Consider the following 6,756-nt stretch of genomic DNA (forward strand, 5'->3'; position numbering starts at 1 on the left):
AGCCTGTGCTGGGCAGTCCTGGCGGTCTCTATGGACACAGTCACCGAGCCTGTGCTGGGCAGTCCCTGGCCGTCTCTATGGACACAGTCACCGAGCCTGTGCTGGGCAGTCCCTGGCCGTCTCTATGGACACAGTCACCGAGCCTGTGCTGGGCAGTCCTGGCGGTCTCTATGGACACAGTCACCGAGCCTGTGCTGGACAGTCCCTGGCGGTCTCTGTGGACACAGTCACCGAGCCTGTGCTGGGCAGTCCCTGGCCGTCTCTATGGACACAGTCACCGAGTCTGTGCTGGGCAGTCCTGGCGGTCTCTATGGACACAGTCACCGAGCCTGTGCTGGGCAGTCCTGGCGGTCTCTATGGACACAGTCACCGAGCCTGTGCTGGACAGTCCCTGGCGGTCTCTGTGGACACAGTCACCGAGTCTGTGCTGGGCAGTCCCTGGCGGTCTCTATGGACACAGTCACCGAGCCTGTGCTGGGCTGTCCCTGGCGGTCTCTGTGGACACAGTCACCGAGTCTGTGCTGGGCAGTCCCTGGCGGTCTCTATGGACACAGTCACCGAGCCTGTGCTGGGCTGTCCCTGGCGGTCTCTGTGGACACAGTCACTGAGTCTGTGCTGGACAGTCCCTGGCGGTCTCTATGGACACAGTCACCGAGCCTGTGCTGGGCTGTCCCTGGCGGTCTCTGTGGACACAGTCACTGAGTCTGTGCTGGACAGTCCCTGGCGGTCTCTATGGACACAGTCACCGAGCCTGGAGTGGAATCGCCAGGTCGTTCATTCAGTGGGCAATTGTCAAACTACCACGCTGTGTTGTTTGGCACCCACACATCCTTGCCAACCACCTGCTGTGAGCTTGGCCCTGGTTGTTCTAGGGGTGAGTTTCTAGGCATGGCTGCCCCTGGCCTCTGAGTCTTTGGTTCAGTGGGAACACTTGAGCTCCGGCAAATATAATAAGATGGGGTCCCAGAGCTCTGAAGACAGGAGACAGGGGCCGGGTTGCCGGTGCCCCAGGTGGGCTGTGTGCCCGTGGCTTTCCATGTCTGCTCAGCCGCAGGCTGGCACGAACCCGGGATAAGCCCTCGGCCTCCTCAGCTGTGTGTTGGGGACTGAAACAGCTGCCCAGCTCCTCAGAGTGCTGGCGGCTCCTTAGGGCTGAGCTCCGTGAAAGCCCCTTGAACTGATGGGCCCGGGGCACAGTGACCGCCAGTGAGGCACCCTCAGGAGTGGGGAGGGGTGTGGGAGCTGAGGGATGGGGAGGGGGGCACAGAAAGAAGGGAAACAGGGAGCCCGTGACCTCCCCTCCTGGAAGCGCCCCTCCTAGCTTTGAGGGCCCAGTGCAGCCTGTAGTACTGACGGCAGCCACCAGGGGCCGCTCCACCCTGCGCAGGGCCAGTCACTGACTTCTTGGACTAAACATTTAGGACAGCCTTGTGCGGTGGGAAGGATGCAGGCTCTATCATGGGGGCCCTCCGTCTCCCACTCAGGAGGCCAGTCAGCAACTACCCATAAAGCTCCCACTGTGTGTCAGCACAGTCACATAGAGCAGACGTTGATAGCAACTAAATGCTCAGAAGGGCACAGTGGCCTGAGTCAGGAGACAGGAGGTGCAGCACAGTGGTTAGGGCACTGGCTTTCAGCCAGACCCCTGCAAGTCCTGGCTGTTCCTTACTGCCATGTGCCTGAACAAGTTGCTTCGCCTCACCGTGCCACAGAAATAGGATCTTTCTGAGGAGTCGCCATGAGAATCAGCAGTTACCACAGACCTTCTCTCAGCACATCGTGTTTGTTAGCTGCGTGCATGTGGGAGTGTGAGGGGTTCTTCCTGGGCAGCCCTGCCCCTGCGTGTCAGGCCTGGGGATTTCAGCTCCTCAGATGCCCACTCCCTCTGAGGCCCTGGAGATAGGCACACCTCCACAGCCTGGCATCGGGTACAGCTCATCCACACAGGCCAAGTTCACGACCTGATTTCTCTGATAAGGTTCCACAATTACCTCTTTTACAGGAGTGTGGTTTATCAACAGAGTGCTCATGGCTACAGCCCTCTGGGGACTGCCCAAGGCAGCCAGTGGTACAGGTGGAACGGGGCGGGGGGTGGGGGGGAGGAGAAGGCAGGATCTCTGGGCCCCAAACTTCCCAGAGAGAAGGGGTGCCCTGTGCCTGGGTCCCCCAGGCTGGGCCAGCTGGCACCATCCACCTTGGATCGTGGTCACTGCTGCTGACCTCCCACCAGTTTGCCTCTGGCCTTTGCTTCTCGAGGGGACCTGAGGGCGCCTGGCAGGGTGTGTGGTGTGGAGGAGAAGGCCAGGTGGCAGTGACAGCTGCTGAAGTCACGCACATCGGGGCTGGGAAGGACCCACGGTCAGCTCATGCTGGCTTCCTGTCTCACACACGGGGACACCAGGGGCCAGGGAGGACAAGGAAACACAGGGGGTACATCCTGGGCCTCCACACCCCACCCCCAGCCCCGTCGCTGGCACCGCTCCTCCTGCTGCTCCAGGGACGTGCGTGGGGGTATCCGTCCCTTTAGCCAGGTTGGAGGTCTTGATCATGGCCTTGACCTGGGGTCCTGGGAAGGGGTCAGCCGGGAGGTGGAGGCCAGGGTACTCACAAGCCTCCAGACTGAGGACTCGTCTCTAAAGTAGGGTTCACAGAGCCCCCCGTTGGGAAAGCAGGCTGCCAGGCACTCCCAGACCTTCCGAATCAATCCACACTTTACAAGCTCCCCAGGAGCCCTAACTGGTTTGGCTCAGTGGATAGAGCGTCGGCCTGCGGACTGAGGGGTCCCGGGTTCAATTCCGGTCAAGGGCATGTACCTTGGTTTCGGGCACACTTCCCAGTGGGAGGTGTGCAGGAGGCAGCTGATCAATGTTTCTCTCTCATTGATGTTTCTAACTCTCTATCCCTTCCTCTCTGTAAAAAATCAATAAAATATATTTTTAAAAAACCTACAAAAAAAACAAGCTCCCCAGGAGAGCCGTGTGCACGTGGAAAAGTGAGAAGCTAAGGCAGCCACTTGCCCTCCCCCAGCCTCAGGTCCCTGTGGGTGGAGGGAGAGGCTCCCCTGCCTCATCACAGCTGACGCTCTGGGAGCCAGGCCTTTGGCCCCACCTCCTGGGGACAACTCGCACTTTGGGGTGGGTTCTGGAAGGTGGACCCTCAGCCCCAGCAAAGGGCTAATGTCTGCCCTGGCTATACATTACAGCCTACCAGGGGCGTTTTTTGTTTTTGTTTTAATCCTCACCCAAGGACATGCTTAAAGAGAGGAAGGGAGGGAGAGAGAGAGAGAGAGAGAGATCAATTGAGAAAGAAACATCACTGGGTTGCCTTCCACACACACCTTACCGGGGTTCGAACCCACAACCCAGGTATGTGCCCTGACCAGGAATCGAACTGGCAACCACTCGGTGCACAGGACAACGCTCAACCAACCGAGCCACTCCGGCTGGGCTACCAGGGTGATTCTAAAAATGACCGATTCTGGCCCCACCCTGGCCTCTAGAACCAGGGCCCTCGGGTCAGGTGTGGGCACAGGTACTTGTTAACATGCCTCAGGCAATGACAATGCTTCCCTCATGCTGCCTGCAGCCAAGAGGCATCAGGAAATTCCCTGGATATTGTAACTCGTGACAGCAACTTCTAATTAATCATCAACTTGTAACATGAGCCGGGCCCATAACAAGGGACCAGTGGAGACTTCGGAAACCTGTCTCCTGGCTTCTTCAGACAACTCCTTCCAGACCCAATGGGGGCCCAGCTCTGCTCCCAGGCTGGTAAGTGGGAGCCTTGTGCTTGGTCCCTGCGCAGGGATGCAAGGAGCAGGGAGGCCCTGGGTCCTAGCCGGGGGAAGCGGGGCAGCGGTGCAGGCAGTGCAAACATCACTCAGGAGCTTCTGAGCCCCGCTGGGCCCAGTGAGCGGGTGGCACTCGCTCAGTGAGGCACTGAGCTGTGAGCTTCCTGCCCCTGAGAGAGCCCAACAGCCGCCAGTGACTCAGCCCAGCATCCCTGTAGTGACCGGATGACGCACACAAAACAGCTGCCTTCGGGCCCTATTGTTCAGGGAGACGTCTGGCTGCGTGGGACACGGTGGAGTTTGGGGGGCCTCATGGGAGACGAGAGGTTCCAGCTGTGAAAATTGAGCTGTGGGACCCGGGTCAGGTCACCTTCTGTCTGAAGGCTGAGCCAGTGCCGCTGGCCTGCTGGCTATAGGACTGCTAGCCGCACAGCCCTAAGGGTGGTGGGCACCGGTCTCTGCACATCACCAGAGGCCAGCGGGCATCTCTGTGAGAGGGCAGAGATGAGGAACCCGGCTTTTACTGCGGAGATGTGAGCGCGCCTCTCTGGACACTGCTCCCTCCCAGGCAAAGAGCCCCTTCCCTAGCAGCACTGAGGGCTCACACAGCAGCAGGTGGCACCAGGGCTGGGGGGCGGCAGGGGCGACCAGGCCACCGCTGCTGCAGCTGTGGCAACTGCGTGTGGATCCCAGGCACTGGGGGTGCCACGGAGGAGGCAGCACAGGGTGCAGGGACCAGGAGCTGCACCCAGGCTCCCCCGGTTCTGGCTGCAAGACTGCGGCAACTTGCACATCCTCCTCAAGCGCAGTTCCCTCTGAGTGCCTCCCCTTGGGGTGTGTTGGGGAGGGAAGAGGGGGGGGAGGCTGTAAAGCACTCAGGAGGCGCCTGGAGAAGCCGGGTGGCTGGAAGGGGGTGATGAAGGTGAGGTAGATCTGGGGGGTCCCCACTGAGGAGAGGGCTGACTCTCAGTCACTGAGATTCTAAGAGCCTGGCTGCAAAGGTTCTCTGATTTGAATCCGTGTGTGTGTGTGTGTGTGTGTGTGTGTGTGTGTGTGTGTCAGGGGAGACACCCAAAAGGCCATGGTTCATGTTTCATGACTCACCTGAGGTAGGTGCTCATTGTCGGTCCTGGAGCAGGTGCACCAGGGCGGGAGGCCAGGGGCCAGGGAGCCTGCAGGCCTGAGGGAGGCGCCCACGCCTTTCATGCCTGTGAGCCAGCTCCAAACAGCGTCCTGTGCCAAGTAGAGGGGGGCCTGGTGGGCTAGGCAGTCCTGCAGGCTCTCCGGAGCCCTTGGCTCCCCTCCCAGTGGCACCCCGAAGGGGCTGTGAGGTCGTTTGTTCAGGAGCCTGGGCGTGTGGTCCCCTGGCAGCCGGTGACCTGTCCCCTCAGCCTCCCTCCTCTAACCATGTGAGCACAGCATCCCCATGGGCTGCCCGGGACCTCCAGAGGCCGGGTGGGTGAGCTCTGCAGACGGTCAAGTTCCTGTCCAGGATGAAGCCTGCTTTCCTGTGTCCCCAGGGCCCCCTGTCCTGCTGAGGCCACTCCTGGGATGTTCCTCCTCCTCCCTGCACTCGCCTTCCTCCTCCCCCCCCCACCCCCTCCTGTCCCCAAAGTCACTTTGCCTGGTCCAGGGCAGCTAAGCAGGGAATGGGGTGGAAACTCCACCCACTGACCCTTCCTGCGGAAAGGGAGCGGCTTCAGCCAGGACAGGCCCATCTCTGCACTTACACTCTCAGCCCAAGGAGCCGAGCAGGTGGGGTCTCCTGTTCCCCAGCCCAGGGGCCCTTTCCCTAAGGGCTGCACTGGGTGGGGCGGAAGCTACCCCTCTAGCTCTGCCGGTGCTGTGTGCCCACTGTCAGGAGGGGTTGAAGGCCACTCACTCCACTAACCAAGCCTATTCCAGGCTGCACTTCAGGGATGGGCAGTCACCCAGCCACGTGGGGGGGGGGGGTCCAACCGCCCAGCTAGGCGTCCACCCCAGCCCAATGCCTGCCCAGGTGGCCACCTAACTGCTCCCATCCAGGTACCTGAGGACTCCTCTGGGCGGGGGTATGACTCAGGTTCAGACTGAACCCACCTCTTTATTTCAGACTCCTTGTCCAACCCAGAAAGAGAGGGGCCCGGAGGGAGGCCGAGGGGAGGCGGGGAGGGTGACTCAGAGGCTGGAGGTGAGAGGAGGGGCGCCCAGGGAGCAGCTTCCCCCTCCTAGCTGCCCAGTGGTCAGCTTGGAGGCCCCGTGATGTCGAAGCTCATCCAGGGCCTTGAGGGATGACCTGGGACCCCTCTCCAGCCTGTGCTCCACCCGAGGGAAGCTGCCCGAACCCCCTCTCCCAGGGCGAGGAAGTCACCCGCGCTGGGGGCCTGGCCCTCACAAGTGACAGGTTGTTTTCGGGGAAATCAGAGTCAGACAAGGAAACAGCACCAACAAGGGACCCATCGGCCAGAGCCAGGCCGTCAGCCACCCTCTCAGGCTGCTTCTGGGCACAGACAGAACGTGGATGGAGACTTCAAACATCCGCCCGCAGAGCCAGGGCGCAGGTGCCTGCGGTTCTCACACCTGCTCTCCCACTAGTGACACAACCTCGCGGGCTGAGAGCTGGTAGCGCCCGTTTCTCCCGCGGCATCGGCGCCTTTAGCTTTAGAACCGCCCTGCGGGGGGAACTGAGGCTGGAGGCCTTCCCGGACGGAACCCAGACCCCAGACAGGCCGCGGGGCTCCTCGCAGCTCTAGGCGGGCCTCGGGGGTCCCGGGGTGACGATGCCCCGAGATGCGTGGCGGGAGGGGTGGCGGCGGAGAGAAAATGAGCCGCTGGGCCCCGCGGCCCGCTGACCCCCGCCGCCCCCGCAGGCGCGGACGCCGAGCTGCCCCCGGAGACCCTGCGCTTCCACGCCGAGGCCAAGGGCGCGCAGGTGCTGCTGGACGCGACGCGAGCACGGCGCGCCGGCTCGCCACCTTCCACGACGG

The sequence above is a fragment of the Myotis lucifugus genome, unplaced genomic scaffold (assembly GCF_000147115.1).
Source record: "Myotis lucifugus unplaced genomic scaffold, Myoluc2.0 scaffold_430, whole genome shotgun sequence".
NCBI lineage: Eukaryota > Metazoa > Chordata > Mammalia > Chiroptera > Vespertilionidae > Myotis > Myotis lucifugus.